Source organism: Panthera leo, chromosome B1, assembly GCF_018350215.1.
Source record: "Panthera leo isolate Ple1 chromosome B1, P.leo_Ple1_pat1.1, whole genome shotgun sequence".
In the NCBI taxonomy this organism is placed as follows: Eukaryota; Metazoa; Chordata; class Mammalia; order Carnivora; family Felidae; genus Panthera; species Panthera leo.
The window spans coordinates 21,695,092-21,715,973 of NC_056682.1; the positions used below are offsets into that span (position 1 = coordinate 21,695,092).

The 20,882-nt window shown below is 39.3% G+C and overlaps 1 pseudogene; it reads left to right on the plus strand.

Annotated features, from left to right (window-relative positions):
- Positions 1 to 3,873: 3,873 nt before the first annotated feature.
- The window catches only part of LOC122218338, a 40,509-nt pseudogene continuing 23,500 nt past the window's right edge, over positions 3,874 to 20,882 (plus strand).

Here is a 20,882-nt window from a genome sequence, read left to right on the forward strand (position 1 = left end):
CTGCAGTCTGATAGTATGACCACATGTGCTAGCTTTCCAGGATGGATCTAATTTCTGTTTATTGTTCTGTAAATATCCTTAGTGCCTGTTTTCAAGCATAAAATTTTGTTTTGATGATGTATGGTTTTCCCATACATTTAATAATTTAATTCCCATACAATTAATAACTGAATTTTGGGAACTGTGGAATAAAATGTCCCATGAATATCTAAGAGATCTGGTAGACATTTTGCTGTATGGATCTGAACTTCTGAATAGAATTCTGAGCTTAAGATAGAGATTTCAGGGTTGTCTGCATAAATATGGAAGCCAAAACAACAGGAATGGATGAGATGGCCCAGACTGGGTCCACAGAGAAGACAAGAGGCCTGAGGAAATCCAACATTTGGTGGATGAGCCAAAGAGCAGTAGCCCCCGGGAGAAATGGTGTGAACGAGGCAGAGAAATAGGAAACAAGGAGCTGTGATGTCCTGGTACCAAAGAAAGGGGCTATTCCAAATGGAGGAAGATGTCGACAGTGTTGAAGGCTGTAGAGAGTGAGGACTGAAAATACCCAGTGCATCTGACAATAGGGTGACCTTGCAAGAGAGTCTCAGTAAAAATATGGGACACATATAGGACTTGAAAAAGTCGAGTTTTTCATTTTTCGTACGTTGTCGTTTTCGTTGTTTTGTTGTCGTTTCATACATCTTCAGCCAGAGCTGTCGGAGGCTGGGCATATATCCCCTATATTGAACCATGTTGGAAGGTCAGCTCATGGCGTCTTAAGGATTCTTAGATGTATTTGTTTTAAGATTATTAGCATTATGAATTCATTAGCCACCAATATCAAATGAACAAGGTCATCGGGGCTCAGGAAGTGAAGAAAAACTCGACTTTTTTTCACCTCTTTCTAGAAATCTTAATACTTAAGATTAAATTGTAAGTATCTCTGTTAATCAAAAAGAGAGAGTAGTGGATGAATTAATTCCTTCATTCTATTAGCTAACGCGTTCCATTTCCTACAAAACAGAACAATCGACCCAGTTAAGATAAGTGTGTCCTTATAAAAAAGCCCACAAGGATGTTTAGAATGTTTGGCTCTAAAGAAAACTAGCAAGAAAGATCTTTACTATCTGTGTGAAAGAAGTTTTAAGGTCTCTGTAAATGTCATTACATAGTCTTTTACAAGGCCTGCTTTTCCTATAGACAAGGCTGGAACTTGCTGTAATTTTCCTTTTTCTTAGAGCCTAAATGCGATCAATTACCTGCTGGCATTTGCCCTGCACTATTTTTAGAACTGCTTTTTAGAATTATCAGTAATTGTCAAATGCCTGGACAGTTAAATGCTGACGGAAGAAATGCATACTATGGGGGTGCAAACTCAGACAGGCATGGGAGTTCAGGCCCCGGTAGCAGATAGACCTGATTCTGCACCAAACCTCAGTTTCCCCATCTGTATGTGGAAGTTAATAGTTGTTCTCATCATAGTGTTCTAAGGATTAAGCACTTATTTGCCTGGTCCACAGTGGCCACCCGAATAAAAGTTCATCACTAGATCAATTATTGTTTCTTTTTCTCTTTTTTCTTTTTCCGTAAAATGCCATTTCAAAAAGGCTTTGTGTGCATAGGAGAAGCCATTTCAAGGTCAGGATTAAAGTCACTATCAGAGCTGTAAGAAGAAGGTTGATAGTGCATTTATCAGCAATATTCATTTGCCTGCTGTATTGAAACTCAGGGATAATCTTCTTAGTGTCAGTCAACCCTCTTCTGCTTCTACCGTGCATGAGCAAAAACTCGACTGTCCTTTCCTGCCATATGTTGCTAATTGATGATTGTTGGCATCCCCATTTCCTGTAGAGGAATTTTGGCTTTTTGGGGTATCATTGAAATGCTATAAAGTTTACCTGAATCTGCCAAAAAAAAAAAAAATCCCAAGTCACTGGGCACAGGATTTCTTTCTTTTAAGTTTATTTTATTTATTTTGAGAGAGAGAGGGAGGGAGCATGGGTGGGGCAGAGAGAGAGGGAGAGAGAATCCCAAGCAGGCTCTGCACTGCCCGCATTGAGCCTGACGTGGGGCTCAAACCCACAAACCATGAGGTCACGACCTGAGCTGAAATCAAGAGTCAGATGCTTAACTAATGGAGCCACCCAGGCGCCCCAAGGGCACAGGATTTCTTAATTGTGTGATGATGTTTGCAGCATCTTCAGCCAGAGCTGTCGGAGGCTGGGCATATATCCCCTATATTGAACCATGTTGGAAGGTCAGCTCATGGCGTCTTAAGGATTCTTAGATGTATTTGTTTTAAGATTATTAGCATTATGAATTCATTAGCCACCAATATCAAATGAACAAGGTCATCGGGGCTCAGGAAGTGAAGAAAATATCCTTTTCTCAGCAGCCAACCAGAGATAATAGTGATAAAAGGTAAAAATGCATGTAGTATAGCCTCACTGTGCAGAAAAATTGCAAATTCTGGGATTGGCTAAAATGTACTCTACACAGGGACTATGGAAGGATTTGATACAAATGGAACTTTCATGTGTTAAGCAGCTACTAGCCTGATTTGAGCGTCTCTCATTAATTTATAATGACTACAACTTGGGTAAGGAAGAACAATGACACAAGGGATTTGGGACTTTTGACAACGTGCGAAAAATGTGACAGATGGCAGGATATATACAATTAGTATAGAAGGTGAAGACAGGGTAGGTTTGAAAAGATTCCAAGAAAGGGGAAGGGGCACTGGATCTCGGAAGTAGAAGATGCGGTGGGTGGGAATTCAATGCATCTAAGTCACACCAGTTCTAGATATCACCTGACAAGTTACGAGCCCCTGGTCTTGTCCAACTGTTCCGTTCTGCTCATCCGCAGCAGCTACCATGACTGCAGCTTTTGGAGACACTGGGGACTGGAAGTAAGTTAACTTTATAGCATTTGAAAAATGTAGCAGGATGCTAGCTTACCCTGGGGGGAAATGAGTCACTTTCCCTTTTATAGTGAGGAGATACCAATCTGTCTTCCTACATAAATTTCCACACTCATTTAACTGTTTTATGATGTGCTTTGGGATCATTTGAATTCAGAGAATACTGTACGTGAGTCAGTATTTTGTGATCACATTTCCTAATTTAGATTTTTTTTTACCTTTTTTAAGTGTGGTTTCCAGAATTACCTTAAGAAGAGTGGCTCAGGACCATGCTCTAAAAAACCATGTATTAAAAAAGTTCATTGCACAGTCAGCTGCATAGTAATTCTTAGAATTTTTCATGACAGGAGCTTGTGAGCTACAGCCCAAAAAATGATCAAAGAACTATTAGAGCTAACGTCACCTATATTAATAGTGATCATAATGGCCCCCAGCCCCAGTGGTTCCTCTTGTTCAACTTCAGTCATCCTGAACCCATCACCGAGCTTTCAACGGATGGGCTTAGTCTCTTACTTAAAGTTTCACTGATGAATGTTTTTCCCTATTTGGTACCTGCCTTTGGAAAGATAGCTGCAAGCAAAGAACACTCATTAACTCAGTTATCTGTGAGGGAAGCGGTGAAGAAAGGCAAACTTTTCTTACTGCTGTAAAGCCATTTTTGGAACTATTAAACCTCTAGAGGAGAAAATGATTTTTCAGTGCATAGTCCATGCCTTGGAGAGTCTGCCCCAAACAGAGCCACTGATTTGTAAAGATACGGTTAAAAAACAACAACAACAACAACAAACCCCACAGCTGTAGGCATAATATTTAAATATCGCCCCAACAGGATGCCCAGCAGCTGTTGCTGAATAGCATGTGAGCACATCGTGTAGTGAACACAGTCTTGGGGGGAAGAGGGGCTGTTCGGAGAGCATGAACTGAGACTTGTTCACTGGTCTTTTTCTCCCTGATGGGAGGCAATGGCGGCAGGAAGGAGAGGGCAGGACAGAAGAGACGAGAGAAAAGGTAGATGCTTCTGTGTAGGTGAGTGGATGAGATAATGAAGTAAGTTAATTGGGGCTCCACTGACTAATCTATCTGTTCCTGGCACTTTTTTCTGTACAAACACAGGAAGCCGCCTCCTTCGTGAGGTTCCTAATGGAACAATTTACTTGAGATGATAAAAAAAAAAAAAGACAAGAAAAAGAGCTTCACATGCTGTTTGCATTTAAATGAGAGTCCCTTGGGTCTCTGTTATTGATTGGTAACAGTGGGATGAGAATATCCTGACTGTCTCTGGGAAAACTGGATTAATTCACTTGTGGTCCACCAAATGATGTGGATTGTTTTACTCCTTCACTTAAAATGTGACCATGACAGTCCTTCAGAAGGTTAATATATGCATTGTACTTACAAAAGAGAAAAGCAATTAAAAAAAAAAAAAAGACCAAACAGAAAAATGCTTTTAGTCTTATAAAGCTGTGATCAGTGTTCCTTTCAAAAGTTTTATAATTCTAATTTTAAAAGTGATTTATAGGGGCACTGGGATGGCTCAGTCAGTTGAGCATCTGACTCTTGGTTTTGGCTAAGGTCATGATCTCACGGTTCATGAGTGTGAGTCCAGTGTTGGGCTCTGGGATGACAGTGTGGAGCCTGCTTGGGATTCTCTCTCTCTCCCTCTCTCTCTGGTCCTCCTCTGCTCTCTCGCTCTCTCTCTCTTTCATCTATAGCATTTCAAGCTATTAGAGAAGAGCTAGCTTGAGCCATCCAAATCATGGTTCTTTTTCTTGGATTCTACCATAATCTTGCTAGGTTTTCTGAGGGCTTCTCACCTCCTCATGAAGGACGTAGTTCAAATTACAGTGGAAGAAAGAGAAGGAAAGCAAAGCAGCACACATAGAACACATACAAACTAAAACAGACAAAACAGTTGCCCTACCCAAGTAATGCAGAGAGAGAGAGAGCAATTGAAAAAAGAGTAATCTACTCAGTCATTTCAGGTAGATGATTGACTGGTTGATTCATTTGTTCATCCAACTCTTATAGAGTACCTACTATGGGCTAGACACTTCTTGAGGGACTAAGGCAGACAAGCAGCCTTCGTTCATGGAATTTACATTTTAGAGGGATGAGAGAAACAATAAACAAGTAAATGCATAGCTGAGTGATTTAATTATTATACAAAGAAGTATGAAGAAAGCAAAATCGGACACTCTGATAGTAAATGGAAGGGGGCTAAGTTAAGTCAGCCTGTGTCTTTACGGAGAGCTTCACCATTCAGTCAACATTGATTTGGTATCTGTGAGGCACTGGTATTGACACCCATTGATGACTGTGTCTTTTACCAAAAGTTTTTCCCCTGGTTTCCCGGCGGAGTTCCATTTCTATGATAACACCTGAGGTGCTGTCCTTCATTAGTCTCCATCTACAGGCTAAGGCATGTGACTGGTATCTACTCCTCAAGACTGCTGGGTCAGGTGAGATCACATGAGATCATATACAGGAAATTGTTTTATAAACTGTATTGGGCAAATATTTATTATACACCTTCTATATGTCAGCCATGCATCAGTGAATCACACACACACACACACGAACACACACACACATGCACACACACACACACACACACAGCCCTTATAGGGTTTACATTCTGTTCAAAGATATATTATGATTCTTCAGTTTCTTTTTTTAACAAGAGGCAAATTTAACGCCAGATTTTCTATAATGAAACCTTTTTTGGGGGCTCTATTAATTTGAGATTTCAAAAATTTCCAAAGAAAATGCTCATTGTATTTATTCAGAGGTATTTCTACTCAACATTCTGGCACCTTTCATGTTTGCTTTATTCTTAATCAGGTTCGGTCACCAAGGGAAGCGAGGTATCTCTATTTCAACTTGATCAGTTAGCTTTTCATATTCCTTGCTTTCTGGCTTATTTCAAGATTTTATTTACCCAGAATCTGTCTATTTCTGAAGTTATTTATTAGACTATAAGCGGGCATGAAGCTATCTCTTCCACATGCCTTATAGTTCAATCCACTACCTCAAACAGCTAGGTGGGTCTATTTATCTTTCCTATCTTTAATGCATTTCAGCAGACTAAGGCATATTGGTTGAAGATGTAGAAACATACATCTTATGAGAAAATGGGTCGGCTTAACATCTTCCACTTTGAGATGGGCATTCTGCCCAAAACATTCACAGCAATAAAATTATTCCTTAGCTTACAATGATTAATGAGAAAAAAGTGCCTCTTTACCTCAGCTAAATCCCACAGATGACAGAGCAAATAGAAGAGAAGAAATAAAAGTTGTTCATGGATTTTTCATGACTCAGTAGAGGTTAGAAAAACCAGAAACCAATGGGATGTAGAATTTCCTCTTTCTAGTAGGTGAAAGAACTTCATGCCACTACTGACATGGAAACTTCCCGTACGTAAATGAACAACACTCACGTTTTCCTAGGTACACGATATTCAGGGAGGAAATGGAATCCAGTTTTTAAACACTTACTCCGCGATCTGTGCTCATGATTTTCTGCAGTGGAAATGACTTAAGGGAAATAAAATTAACACTATATTGTAGGATTCCCTTGAAAAGTGTTTTTGCTCACTTAATCATAAGAGAACACATAGTTTCAAATTAGAAAAGGGAAACAGATAAGAGCTAAAAAAAATATCAGATGCAATAGTTAAAAAAAATTTTTTTAAATGAGAAGACAATTAGTTTATCTTCCATTGATTCAAATCCCCTATATTTTTTTCTCCAATTGTAATGAAGGAAGCTATGAAAAATGGTGAAATTCTCCCTAATTTATATATTTCTAATGGGTGATACATTCATAGTAATTTGTTACTGGTAAGCGATCCCTTTTGGAGATTACAGTGTGATCAGTCACTTTCAGATTCTGGCTGGGAGGTTGTATAGCCTCTAGGAAAGGCCAGACAGGTGCCTGACAAGAAGAAACAGTGGATAAGGACTGGGGTGGTAGGCACATAGGAAAAGGGTGAAGTGACAAAAATAATTCAGACAAGGATCTTTTATTTCAGACAATGGTACGTTTATGTAGTGTATTTTTTTTTTTGAAATGTCACTTTCTAATTTTATGTGTCAAGCTAGGCTGCTCTGAGCTTATCTAGAGCTTATCTAGGTGCACACAAGAAGGTTTTCCCTTTATTTATTTATTTATTTATTTATTTAGCCATCTCATCCATTTTCTATCCAAAGATTGTTTGACTAGACAATGAACCCATGAACGGCAGATACACGATTACAAAACATTACCTTTTAGCTATCATAGGGCTGGTTTTGCTGTTATTTTTACTTCTGTGATAACCACTGTATTGAAAGGCTACAGATTATGCCCAAGGACAGAGTTGTTGCTGAATGAGTTAGAGATTAATCCATCTGAGGCTCTGTAAAATTCAGTTCAGAAACTTCTGGCTTTAAGTTAGAATATTTTTTCTCTTTCAGAGGGCTTTGAGCACATTTTTCATACTCAAGTACAATAATTAGACCTTGCCTGTCAAAGACAGAAAATTCTGCTTCATTTAGTAGGCTCAAGAGAGGAGGCTCTCTGAACTTGCTTTAGCATCCAGCTGGAGAGAGTCAGGATTCAGTAGAGCAGCATCTGGGCTACTAAGGGGGTTGGGGAGCATTTTGGGGCGGTTCCTCCTAAGGACTAAAATACTGCTTGCTCAAAGAGTTCTATGATAGCAGGGTCAGGGGGAAAGCAAACTGAGAGTAAGGAATCAATTCTCTGCAGCCAGAAACTTCTTTCTCCTGCTGACAAATGCCAGGCTTGGGAATTACTGTTAAGCATGGCTCAATCAATGTTTTCTCCATTTCCTCCCATTATAATTAAATATGAAAGAAGGAGTTGTAATACCTGCTTAAGGATATTGGGTTCCAGATTAAGATGCTTATGACATCTGACTATTCAAAAGATGCTTCTGGGCCAAAATGATTTCTGTGAGAATGTAGTAAGAGGTTAAAGCAAAGGGCGATTTCCAATTTTTTCTCTTTGCTTCATTTTCTGGTGTGCTGGTGTAATGAGGCCAGAATATCTTCGTCACGTCAATGCCATTAAATGGAACTTTCTGTGGTAATGGCAGTGTTCTATATCTGCACCGTACGATATGGTAGCCAGTAACCATATGCGTCTATTAAGCCCTTCAAGGTGGATAATGTGATTGGGAAATCAATTTTATATGTATTTTTTAATTTTAGCTAATTTAAATTTAAATAGCTACATGTTGCTAGTGGCTACCCCCTTGACAGGGAGATCTGAGAGACGGAACAAAGCCACGGGTGCCGCATTTATCTTCATTGACTAGAATCCTTAGATGCCAGAATTAGAATTAAAATGTCACATAGTGTTGCCACTGCCCAAAAATGACTCTACTTTGCCTTTTACCTTTAAACCAAGGGAGGAGTGTACATTTTCAGATAGGGTAGGCAATTTAGGGACTATGCTTTCACGGATGATTTTCCTTCTCCTATTCTCTGTAGGCAATGGATCTCTGAATCGTGTGAAGGGAAGCCCTTGCCCTGCAGAAGACATATCGTGACACTCAGTAGTGATTGAACACAAATTGTCAGAAAATTGCAATGTCTCAGCCTTGTTCTGGATTCAAGTTGCTTTCTCCAACAGGCCAGGAGGACTGTCAAGGTGTTAGATGAGAAGAATTCAGGGAAGGCTTCAGGTGTGCTGGGTTCCTTGCGTTGCAGTTGTATTTGTAATTGAATGCCAAATAGCAGATCTTTTCATGTCTTTTCCCCTCGATCATTTTATTATTCCAGTGGGTTCTGTTACATGACTTTTTGTGTTCATGTTTTAACTATATTATGGCAAACCAAAGTGTCACTTCAGATCAAGAGCCGACAATGTCACTCTTTCAGGATGAAAGGGAGAACACAGCCTCTCTTACTCTCATGAAGATACCAACACTTTTTCATAGCACATCATTTATACCACGGCAAGAAAAAAGTGCAAAAACGTGCAAATATAAATAGGAGCTATTGAAATGAGTTTCTATTTCTATGAACATTTTTATGTGCTTTCATAGCTATTCACAGCATTCTGGCATTATCCAGTGATTGAGGCATGCGTTCCATAAGAGATAAAGGTGGCTTTTACAGAAGAATTATGGCGATTTAGAATGGCAAGCACCAGGGTAGCTGACAATTTGGCTCTTTCACCCTTGTCCTTGTTGCCATCCTCATTGTCCCTGTTGCCATGCAGAGACAATCCTGTTACGTTGTAATGAAGCGCTCGCGGTAGTTCCCCAGGGCAGACTGTGCATCATTTCCCGACTCCGTGTTCAATGTCATCACGTTGGGAGCTTGAAATTGGCCACATGGCAGGTATTTGTACCAAACAATTGTAAAGCTCTACAAATCAAGGTTGTTTTATTTTGAGAGAGCGGATTGTTAGACACCGACGAGCATACCCCTAGACATGGAGGTGACCGGCTTGATTTTTCCACCATTAATTATAATGGGGGAAAGAGAAGTCATGGGAAGAAGAGATAACAGAACTGTGTCCCCTTTCCAATCCTGTCTCCTCATTTCCACTGGCAATTTTCTATATGGCAATGAGGGGGAAATAATGTGCCGGTCAAAATGTGCCACATTCTGTACAGCCTTTATGGTAAGCGTTGGATAATTATTTCAGAGGCTCTTACGTAAGTAGAGCCCCCCCCCCCCCAGTGTGAGGTGTTGAAAGAAATTCATAGCTGAAATGAAAGCATCACAAAGCTGCAGATAAGCCTCATCACTGACCCATCTCATGTAGGATCCTCTAATCATTAATGAAGTGGCAAATCCTACCACATTCCTGAAGAACATTGAGATGACTAACACAAATGGCTTTGTACCAGAGCCATACAAATTAAACCCTGCGGGACTTTATGGTGGAGTTCAACAACACCGAGAAGCAAATATACCCCCTTCCCAGTAATAAAGTTAGGGTGAAGTTCATTGTATTGTACGCAAGGCTAAGCGTTCCTTCCTGACTGTTACGTACGGCTCACTACTGCCTATGATTTTTGTCTCAATTCTAGTTGAATTTTTTTCTGCCGTTGGATTTTTCTGTGTTGACACAAACTACGATCTCCTCTGGACTCAGGAAATAAAGCGAAGAGGAAAGTGGGAAAATAAGAGACTTTAGCAAAATTAATAGAATCACAGACCTGTGAAATGTTCACCCCTTCTGTTCCGTGTCCTTCTTGTTGCCTTCCTTCTACAAATGTTTTCCTAAGTAGAAAGGCCGGTCAGTTTAGATATACAACATATGTAAAATATTGTCAGCCTAAAAAATTGCCGTCTGATACCCTTCCTTTTTAGACAGATGATAGCTACCTGTGAGCTCCCACATGGAGTATAGTGCATAGAGCTGTTGAATTACTCTGTCGTACACCGGAAACTAATGTAACCTTGGGTGTCGACTATACTTTGAGAAAAACAACAGCATTACTCTGGAGATGTTTTTTTACAAGAAGGAGGTGAAATTACACTCAAGATGTCTGAGTGAGTTATTGCCACACTTCTTACTAAGGAGGACTTGATCATTTCCCCCTCTCCTGCCTTCATTTTGAGCTTTACGTAATTCAGCACACGCTCCCATCTTGTGTACCCTAGTTCTCCTTCCAATTAACCAGATCCTAAAACTCATGTTTTCCAGAAAATTTAGAGAGAAAGCATCAGGCCAAGTTACCTACCTTTCCTAAATATATTTCAGAAAAACACCTTTCTCCCGCTACTGACCACAGCGAATCTTTCTAATGTTCCTCAGTGCTTCCCAGTATGAACTTCTACAACAGAGGACAATCATATTGGTCAAAAGATTTTTGGGATGAGAGTGTGTTCAGGAAGATGCAGTGCCAAATTGTGAAAGCTGTCTGGGTGGATAGATTAGGAATGCAGGCAGCCCTGAAAGAAATTCTCTTCGGAAGATTTTTTTTCTCTGCAACAAGAATTCTGCTGCAGGTGAACATCAGCATACGGCAAAATGATAATCCTGTAATGCTGGTTCTCCCATGTGGGTAAGCAGGGTTAGAGATAAATACGATTCCAAGTTCCCCTTCTCACGCAGACGTTCACACGTTTCAGAAAGCAATCTACTTTCTGGAGAGCCTGGCAAAGAAAACAGTCTCACTTCAAGTCAAATCCAAATGGTAATGAGTTATCCTTCAGTGCTTTGTTTCAGAGCACATCTTAAGAGACTAAAGGAAAGGCAGAAGGAAAGAGAAGAACACACAACCTCCCTCCAACTCTGACAACTTACAGAACTTAAAACAAAACTGGAGTTCTCCATCTAGCAAACACACAGCAGATGCATCCTTACCAAATATTGTCAAGTGTTCAGTTGGATTCTGAACAGGCTGGCTTAGGAAGTGTTAAAGTGAATGCTATTTTTTTTTCCCCGCAAACGACACATCTTCATCTAACATCTAAACTGGCAGAGTCAGAAATTCCTGTGCTTGAACCCCAGCTTCTCTTTGGCTATGTTTTAAATTCTACACGCCTTAGTTTCTTTATCTACCAAATTAGGATAACTGTCAGTCCCATTCCACAGGTTTATTATTGCTATTTATTTTTCTTTTTACCCCCAGTCAGCTTGTGATTGGACACGTCTGTACATCTGTCGTCACTGTCCTGACCTAATTGCCTGGCATCTCTCTCTTGGACACTGCTTTGAGTCCCTCTTGGTGCTTCTTATTCCTGTCTTGATTTTCTCTGTTTCCCGTCCTGTCACTCAGCAGCCAAAATGATTGAGAAAACTAAAACAACCGGATCAGATTGTGTTACCCTCTCACCTAAAAATCATTCTACGTTTTCCTTGTGCTTGTAGAATAAAACCTAAACGCCTTTCCATGACCAGCAGGGACTTCAGAGATTTGTTTCCTCGTCTACTTCATCTGCTTTGGGCTGTTGCACTCATTGCCTCTTCTGCCTGGAAGGTTTTTTTCACCCCCCCCCCCCCCCCACCGGTTCCGGGTACAGGAGGCTCACTGTCATTTCCCAGGTCCACCTTAAATGATCCCTCTACCTACAGCCCTCCCATACTCCTTTATCTCAGTTGATCTCCCCTAGCTCTTGTCAATTCAATCACCATGTTCACTTTCTTTATCACAATACAAAGTTATCTTTTGCAAAATTACTCTTTTCTAGTTTGTGTGTTTTCTCCCCCGTTGGAATGTAAGTTTCTTGAGGTAAAAAACCTTGGGTATCTTGTTCATCACACTATCTCCAGGGCCAGTAATCATGTGGAGTAGAGTTGTCATGCACAGTAACAGCTACATTTATTGCGAGCTGGGGTAGGCAGGCCCCCTTCAAGTCCTTTACGTGCACATGTTCTTTGTGTGTGTATGCATTCTAAAGCGATGTTTATTTATTTTTTGAGAGAGAGCCTGAGCGGGTGAAAAGCAGAGAGAGAGAGAGGCACAGAGGATCTGAAGTGGGCTCTGAGCTGACAGCGGAGAGCTCGATGTGGGGCTGGAACTCACGAACCGTGAGATCATGACCCAAGCTGAAGTCCGACCCTCAACCGACTGAGCCACCCGGGCACCCTCATTTTTTAAAACTGAAATATAATTGATGTCCGATATCTTATTTCAGGTGTACGTAATAGTGACTTGATACTTCTATACATTATGAAATGATCTCCACAGTAACTCTAAGTTACCATCTGTTAACATCCAGTTGTTACAATATTATTGACTGTTTTTCCTATGCTGTGCCTTACATCCCCATGACGTATTTATTTTATAACTGCAAGTTTGTACCTCTTAATCCCACTTCATCTATTTTGCCCTTTCTCCTCATCTTGTCCCCCTCTGGTAGCCTACAGTGTTTTTGTATCTAGGAGTGGGTTTCTTTTTTGTTTTGTTGGTTCATTTGTCTTATTTTTCAGATTCCGCATATAAGTGAAACCATACAGTATTTGTCTTTCTTTGTCTGACTTATTTCACTTAGTGCAATACCCTCTATCCATGTCGTCACAATTGACAAGATTTCATTTTTTAATGACTGGATAATATTCTATTATTATTGCTGATAATATTCTATGTTATATACATTCTATTATACATTACATATAATTCTATATAATATATATTATATCCTATGATATTCTATTATACTATATATATATAGTATGTATACTATATATATATCTATATATCTATTATACATAAAGAAGATGTGGGATATATACCTATGTGTGCATATACACATTTATATGTGTATCATTCATCTATCACTTGATATGGAGGTTGCTTCCATACCTTAGCTAATATAAATAATGCTGCAATGAATAGAGGGTGCATATATTTCTTCGAATTGGTGTTTCCATTTTCTTCAGATAAATATTCACTAGTAAACTTGCTGAATCATATGGTAGTTCTATTTTTAATTTTTTTGAGGAACCTCTATATAGTTTTCCATAGTGGCTGCACCAGTTTGCATTCCCATCAGCAGTGTATGAAGGTTTTCTTTTCTCCAATCCTTGCCAGGATGTTATTTTTGTCTTTTTGGTAATAGCCATATATACACTGTGGTGGTATGAGGTGATACTCCATTGCAGTTTTGATAATCATTTCCCTGATTAGTGATGTTTAACACACTTTCATGTACCTTTTGGCCATCTGTATGTCTTCTTTGGAAAAACGTTTGTAAGTTTTCAGCCCATTTTTAAAATCAGGTCGGTTTTTTGAAATTAAATTATGTAAGTTCTTTATATATTTTGGGTGTTAACCAAAAGTGAATGTTTGATTTGCAGTGAACTTTTCCCATTCAGTGGGTTGCATTTTCATTTTGGTTATGGCTTACTTCACTTTACAAAAGCTTTTTAGTTTCATGTAATCTCATTTGTTTATTTTAATTTTTTGGTGTCCTTGCCAGAAAATAGTTGGTCCAAAAAATATTTTACAAACAGAGCGATGTCAAAAAGATTACTGCTTATATTTTCTTCCATGATTTTTATGGTTTTAGGTCTTACGTAAAGTCAAGTCTTTAATACATTTTGAATTTGCTTTTTGCATGTGGTGTAAGTAAATGGCCCAGTTTGATGTTTTGCATGTAGCTGTCCAGTTTCCTCAACATCATTCATTGAAGAGGCTGTTTTTCCCCATTTTATATTCTTGCCTTGTTTGTCATAGACTAGTTGACCATGCATGTGTTGGTTAATTTCTGAGCTCTCTCTTGTGTTCCATTGATCAATATGTTTGTTTTTATGCCAGTACTATAGTTTTGATTACTATAGCTTTGTAATATGGTTTGATATCATGGAGTGTGATACTTGTAGCTTTGTTCTTTCTCAAGATTTCTTTGGCTGTTTGGGGTCTTTTGTGGTCTGTACGAATTTTAGAAATATTTACTCTAGTTTTGTGAAAAATGCCATGGATATTTTGATGGGTATTGAATTGAATCCATAGATTGTTTTGGGGAGTATGAACATTTTAACAATATTAAGTCTTAATAGGGTACCTGGGTGGCTCAGTCACTTGAGCGTCCACCTTTGGCTCAGGTCATGATCTTACAGTTCATGAGTTTGGGCCCCACATCTGGCTTGCTGTTGTCAGTGCCAAAGCTGTCCTCGCAGAGAGCCTGCTTTGGATCTTCTGTCCCCTTCCGTCTTTGTCCCTCCCCTGCTTGTGCTCACACTTGCTCTCTCTCTCAAAAATAAATAAACATAAAAAAACCCCAATATTAACTCTTCCAATCTATGAACATACTATGTTTGTTCATTTATTTGTGTCGTCTTTAATTTCTTTCATAATATATTATAATTTTCAGAGTACTTATATCTCCTTTTCTTGGTAAAATTTATTCCTAGATACTCCATTTTTTTGATGCAGTTATAAGTAGGATTATTTTTTAAATTTCTATTTCTGATAGTTCTTTATTAGTATATGGAAATGTCACAGATGTTAATTCTGTATCCTGCAACTTTACTAAATTCCCCTATTAGTTCTAATAGTTTTTGGTGGCGTTTTTAGGGTTTTCTATATGTAGCATCATGTTGTCTGCAAATGGCAATAGTTTTACTTCTTTCTTTCCAATCTGGATGCTTTCATTTCTTTTTCTTGCCCAAATACCAAATACCATTTTGAAAGAAGTGATGAGAGTGGACTTCCTTGTCTTGTTCCTGATCTCAGAGGAAAAGCTTTCTCAAAAGTTTTTCACCATTGAGTTTGATGTTAGCTGTGGGCCTGTCCTATATGGCCTTTATTATTTTGCAGTATATTCCCTCTAAACCCATTGTGTTGACTTTTTATCACAAACGGTTGTTAAATTTTGTCAATGCTTTTTCTGCATCTATTGAAATATGATTTTTATTCTTCATTTTGTTAATGTAATGTATCATATTGATTGATTTATGAATATTGAACCAGCCTTGCATCCCTGGAATAAATCCCACTTGATCATTGGTGTATATCCTTCCAACACATTAGTGGATTTGGTTTGGTAATGTTTTGTTGAGGGTTTTACATTTATGTTATGTTTAGGGATACTGGCCTGTAATTTTGTTTTTCTCTGGTATCTTTGTGGTTTTGATATCAGGGTAATGCTGGCTTTGTAAAATGAACTTGGAAGCATTTCTTCCTCTTTAATTTCTTGAAATAATTTGTGAAAGATAATTACTATCTTCTTTAAGTTCGGTAGAATTCACCTGTGAAGCCATCTGGTCCTAGACTCTGGTTTTTGAAAGTTTTAAAATTACGAATTCAATTTCATCACTTGTAATCAGCTTATTCAGATTTTCTATTTCTTTATGATTCAGCCCTGGGAGGTTATGCTTCACTTTTGGAAGGTTGTGTCTTTCCAGGGATTTATTCGTTATGATCCTTTGTATTTCTGTGTTGTCAGTTGTAACTTCTACTCTTTCATTTCTGATTTTACTTATTTGAGTCCTCTCTCACTTTTTCCTGTTAAGTCAGGCTAGAGGTTTAGCCATTTTCTTTAGCTATTCAGAGAACCAATTTTTAGTTTCATTGATCTTTTCTGTTAAGTCTCTGTTTCATTTATTTCCACACTGATATTTATTATTTCCTTCCTTCTGCTAACTTCGGGTTTTGTTTGATCTTCTTTTTCTAGTTCCTTTAGGTGTAAATTCAGGTTGTTTATTTGTGATTTTTCTTGTTTCTTGAGGTAGGCCTGTATGGCTATGAGCTTCCCTCTTAGAACTGGTTTGACATTCTGTGTTTGTTCCTATGAATTAGGTGGAAAAACTACTTCTGTTCTGGAAAGACTGGCCTTGTGTAGGAGCATCCCCTGTGTAGACTGCATGTACCTGGCAGTTTGGGGGGTTGAGGCAGGGGTTCCAGGGTGTGCCCAGTCAGGGCACTTTGGTTGGATGGCTAGTGCTGGAGAAAGTGTGTGTGGGGGGCATGTTCGTGTGGGATCATGGTCTGCCTTGGTGGGATGGCTAAGACTGGAGCAAAAGTGGTCTGGGACTGTCCTGGGGTGTGCTGTACCAGGGCTTCCCTGGTGGGACAGCTAGAGATGGAGTGGGCATGGGTGGCGGGTCTGTCCCAGGATGTGCTGCACCAAGGCTGCCTTGGGGGTACAGCTGCATCGGGTACAGGCAAGTTGGTCTCAGAGGGTGCCATGCTGGGGCTACCTTGGCAGGATGGCTGGAGCTGGGGTGGGCACAGGTGGGGAGGCCTGGGGCTCATGGAGCTGGAGCCACCCTGTGGAGATGGCTGGAGCTGGTGTAGGCTAGGCCTGGCGTGCACTGAGGCAGCCCTAGCGGGCTGGAAAAGGCATTTGGGCCCTGCTCCCACTTGCACCCAAGATAGAGGGGAATGTAAAAAAATGGCACTCACCAGTGTCTTGGACTCTAGAAAGAATTCCAACAGTTTCCTCCCAGTTTGGTAGATGCCCTAGGGTTAGGAAATGGTTTTCCTTACTTAGAAGTCTAGTTTCCCTTTAAACAGGTGTCTTTTTTTTCCCACTGTGCCCCAGGGTGGGTGAGTCGGCCCATTGATATCACTGCTCAGTGATATTCCTCTCTACTGCATTCCCCACCGTGGGGGTAGGGTTCCCATCATTACTTGTCCCCAACTCTTCTACCCTGTCTGTGTGGTCCCTCTACCATTTGTTCTGCAAATGCTGCTCATTCAGCCCTCAGTTCTTCTTCAGAATGACTTGGTCTACATAGGTATAGATTCAGTGTGTCAGTGGGAGGAGGTAAGTTCATTGTCTTTCTACGTTGCCGTCTGGGGCCTCCCTCTTGCACACACTCTTGTATTTCTCACAATCTGTGACGTAGACACTATCTTTTTTAGCCTGTTTTACACACGAGAATTTAAATGTTGTGGCCAAGATTATTTAGTTAAAAGTGGTAGACCTGAGACCATAGCAAGGGAGATTAGTTGAAGACTCTAACTCTATAATCATTTTTCAATTTCCTGATTAATATTTGTTGAACGTTTAGTGCATAGTAAATACCTAGCGTCTAATAAGTGTTAAAGATAAAAGCTGTTATTAATATTGTTATTATTCAAAGTGAAACAGTTTTATTCTCCAATTGGCTTGCTTCCTTGGAGTATAGTGGCCAGGGTCTGAGGGAAAGCTGTTAGAAAGTTGAATGGACAAGTCTGTGAAACTTCTCCGAAAAAGTCTGTCTACAATAATTCTGGGGCAGATATGCCTTGAGTCAAATCAGCTGATTTGGCCTAAAGGCTATCTCAAACAGCCTTGTAGAATACGAATCCTCATTTTAAATTTGAGGATCTAATGCTGCTGGATGTTTCACAAATCTTACTTACAATCAATGTTACACTTCCATGGAAGCTATAAAATATATTTCAGTGACTGGAAGCCATTCAAAAGATTATCTAGAGATTTACTACTTTTAAATTGGAAGCAGAATAAATGCAGTGGCTGAGCAACAGAGGAGAAACGTCAGGGCTGAATCTTCACCTAATCCTTACCACCATTTTCTGTTGGTCTTTCCTCATTTCCATCAAATTTGACCTTTAATAAAAGATTTATGGTAATAAAAGGGGAATACTCATTTAAATTTAAAATGGTTGTACTGATTTAGAGTAACAGCATGTCCACAAAGATTAGGTAATATGCCAGGATATATAGAGCATGTTGGACAGAATTCTGTTCACAGAGGAGTGGGTTCCCCACGTTAACTCAAATGGTTAGATAGGGGGTTCTCATGATCTTATCTCACAGGTTAGGCAGATTTGAAAATAATTATACACGTAAAACACTTGTGCAGTGCTGAACACATAGTAGATTGTATTATTTTTCCTACCCCAATTATTAATATAAAAATACCTCGAGGGCTTTTTTTTTCTTATTGGAGACTTCTAGATACCTAAAGGGATGTGCTGAGGATGACTGAATGAACCCCCTTTTAAAAATGAAAATACTGCATAAATTACTGAATTTGTATGTGTTTATAGCACTATATGAAGTTAGGGGGAAAGGGAAGGCATTATTTTCTTGTTAAAAATCTCTGAGGAACTGGGAACGTCCATTAACCTCTCTGGCTAAGGTAAGAGCCTAAGAAAAACAAAACAGAGTGGTTTGGACTGTCTTTTGTTACCATGTAGTCTGGCCTTGACCAAAGAACTGCTTATTACATTAGGTCCTTTATTATTGAAGACACTTGTTCTAATTCTTAGTTTTTAACCTGTCAGTGATATCTGGCTAACTTGATTCCTGCAAATGTGCTCGTTTGTTTTGTTTTTCATTTTATGGACATTGCAAGATGGAAGCGGGTCTTTTCTTGAGACAAAGCTTTTATCTCTCTTCTTGGAGTTTATACCCTGCTCTTCTCAGTGCTCTGACACTTCCTTCTTAAGGATATTAGATACAGTATTGGCACTAGCAATAGAGAGAAGTTTCTGGGGGAAATATTTAAAAAATTTCTTTTCCTTCAGTATCTTTCCACCCCCGTTGAAGTAGTCTACTTGTTATTCATTGACTCACGGTAGAGATGCAGTAGGGAGGGAAACCAGGTAAATAGTCTTTCTGGAATTGGTTTCTGAAGGCTGAATTTATTAAGGAGTTTAGACTTGGGTCCATCTGCGGGGAACATCAAAAGCAAGGGTAAGTAAATTCTGAAGACCTAATGTACAACATGCTGAGTATAGTTAATAATAATGTATTGTAGACTTGTAATTTGGTTCCAGGCATCGTTCTCAGCTCTTAAAGGTCACCTACTTTCCTTGGCTAATGGGTCCCTGTGTCTTCAAAGCCAGCAACTATGGCTTGGGTTCTTTTCATGCCTCATTACTCTGCCTTCCCTTTTGTATTCTCTCTCTCTCTCTTTCTCTGCAGACAGATAAGGTCCTCATCTTTTAAGACTATGTGATTAGCTTGAGTTCACCAGCATAATCTAGGATAATCTCCCTATTTCACTTTAATCACACCTGTCAAGTCCTTTTTGGCCTGTAATGTCATATGCATGTTCTGATGATTAGGATATAATCACTACTCATGGTGGTTCGGGGAAATCATTCTTCTGTCCACAGAGCTTCGTTATTTTCACACTTGGTTAGTCATTTGGGAATAAGAGATTACAGGGCTCACTTCCATTCTATACTCAACTGCAATGGACAAATTCTTACATTCCATCTTTATTTACAGTCATCTATCTAGACCAGGGTTTCTTAACTTCCGCATTATTGACATTTTGGACTGGATAGTCTTTGTTGTGTAGATCTGACCTGTGCATGGGAGGATGTTGAACAGCATTCCTGGATTTTACCACTAGATGTCAGTAGTTCCTCTTCCAGTGTGACAACCAGGAAAACCCAGCTCCACACACTGCTAAATGTCCTTTTGGGGGGACAGTATCACTCCTCCTTGGGAACTACTCATCTAGACTGACCAGGTATATTTGACTAAAAAACTGCTTTTGTTTTTTGTTTTAATAAGGGCTCCCCACTTTTCTTCATGTCTGTAAAATTCCACTGGCACATTTACAACAAGATCTGATCAAAATCAACTTTTCCTCTTGTGCGACGCCCCTCCTCCAGGAGAAGCAAGTTACTTTCTTTCTCTTTCTTTCTTTTTAAGTAGGCTTCATGTCCAGAGTGTGGAGCCCAATGTAGGGCTTGAATTCACAACCCTGAGATCAAGACCTGAGAGGGGACTAAGAGTTGGATGCTTAACCAACTGATCCACCCAGGAGCTCCGTGTAGTTACTTTCTATGAAGCCATTAACTTCTTCCTTCCTAATTTGATAGTTAACCCCTATACATTATTTCTTTTTTTGAATTTCCTTGTTAGTAACTTAATTAGTATTTTTGCAAGGCAACCATAATTCTTTCAATGTATTACCTATTGATATCTTTTACACATTTTTCTATTCCAACGATTATTTTTTGCTTATTAATTCAATAGTTCTTGCTGTATTTAATATATTAACTTACTCTGCAATATATACTGTGAATTATTTTTTTTCCAGTTTTAGGCATTATAATGTATTACGATGCCCAAGATATCAGAACAGAAAATGAAGATCCAATCTATAAAGATATTCTGAAAGAAGATACCAAAATAAAAGAATGTAAGGAACAATATAAGATAAAAGGAAACAATTCTAAAATCCCATTAAAGTATTGAGAATTCATTCATTTGGCAGTTACTAATTACAGAGTGTCTTTTCTGTCCCAGGCACTGTTTTAGGCACTTTGGATACACTTTGGATATTTGGAACATGGTAGAGAATGCTTTCTGCCTTTTTGGAGTTTATTACTAGTGGGTGGGGACAGATAAAAGTAAAAATACTGACTAAATTAAACGGCATGGGGGAAGATGAAAAGTACTATGGAAAAATAAGACAGAATAGAGCAAGGTAGGCAATCAGAAATTCTGAGGGCAGAATGGGGAGTTTCAGTTTATAATACCAAATAGCGTCGTCAGGTATCACTGTGAAGGTAAGATCAGACACAAGATTTGAGGGCTGCCTGGCTTGCTCAGTTGGTAGAGCATGGGACTCTTGATCTTTGGGT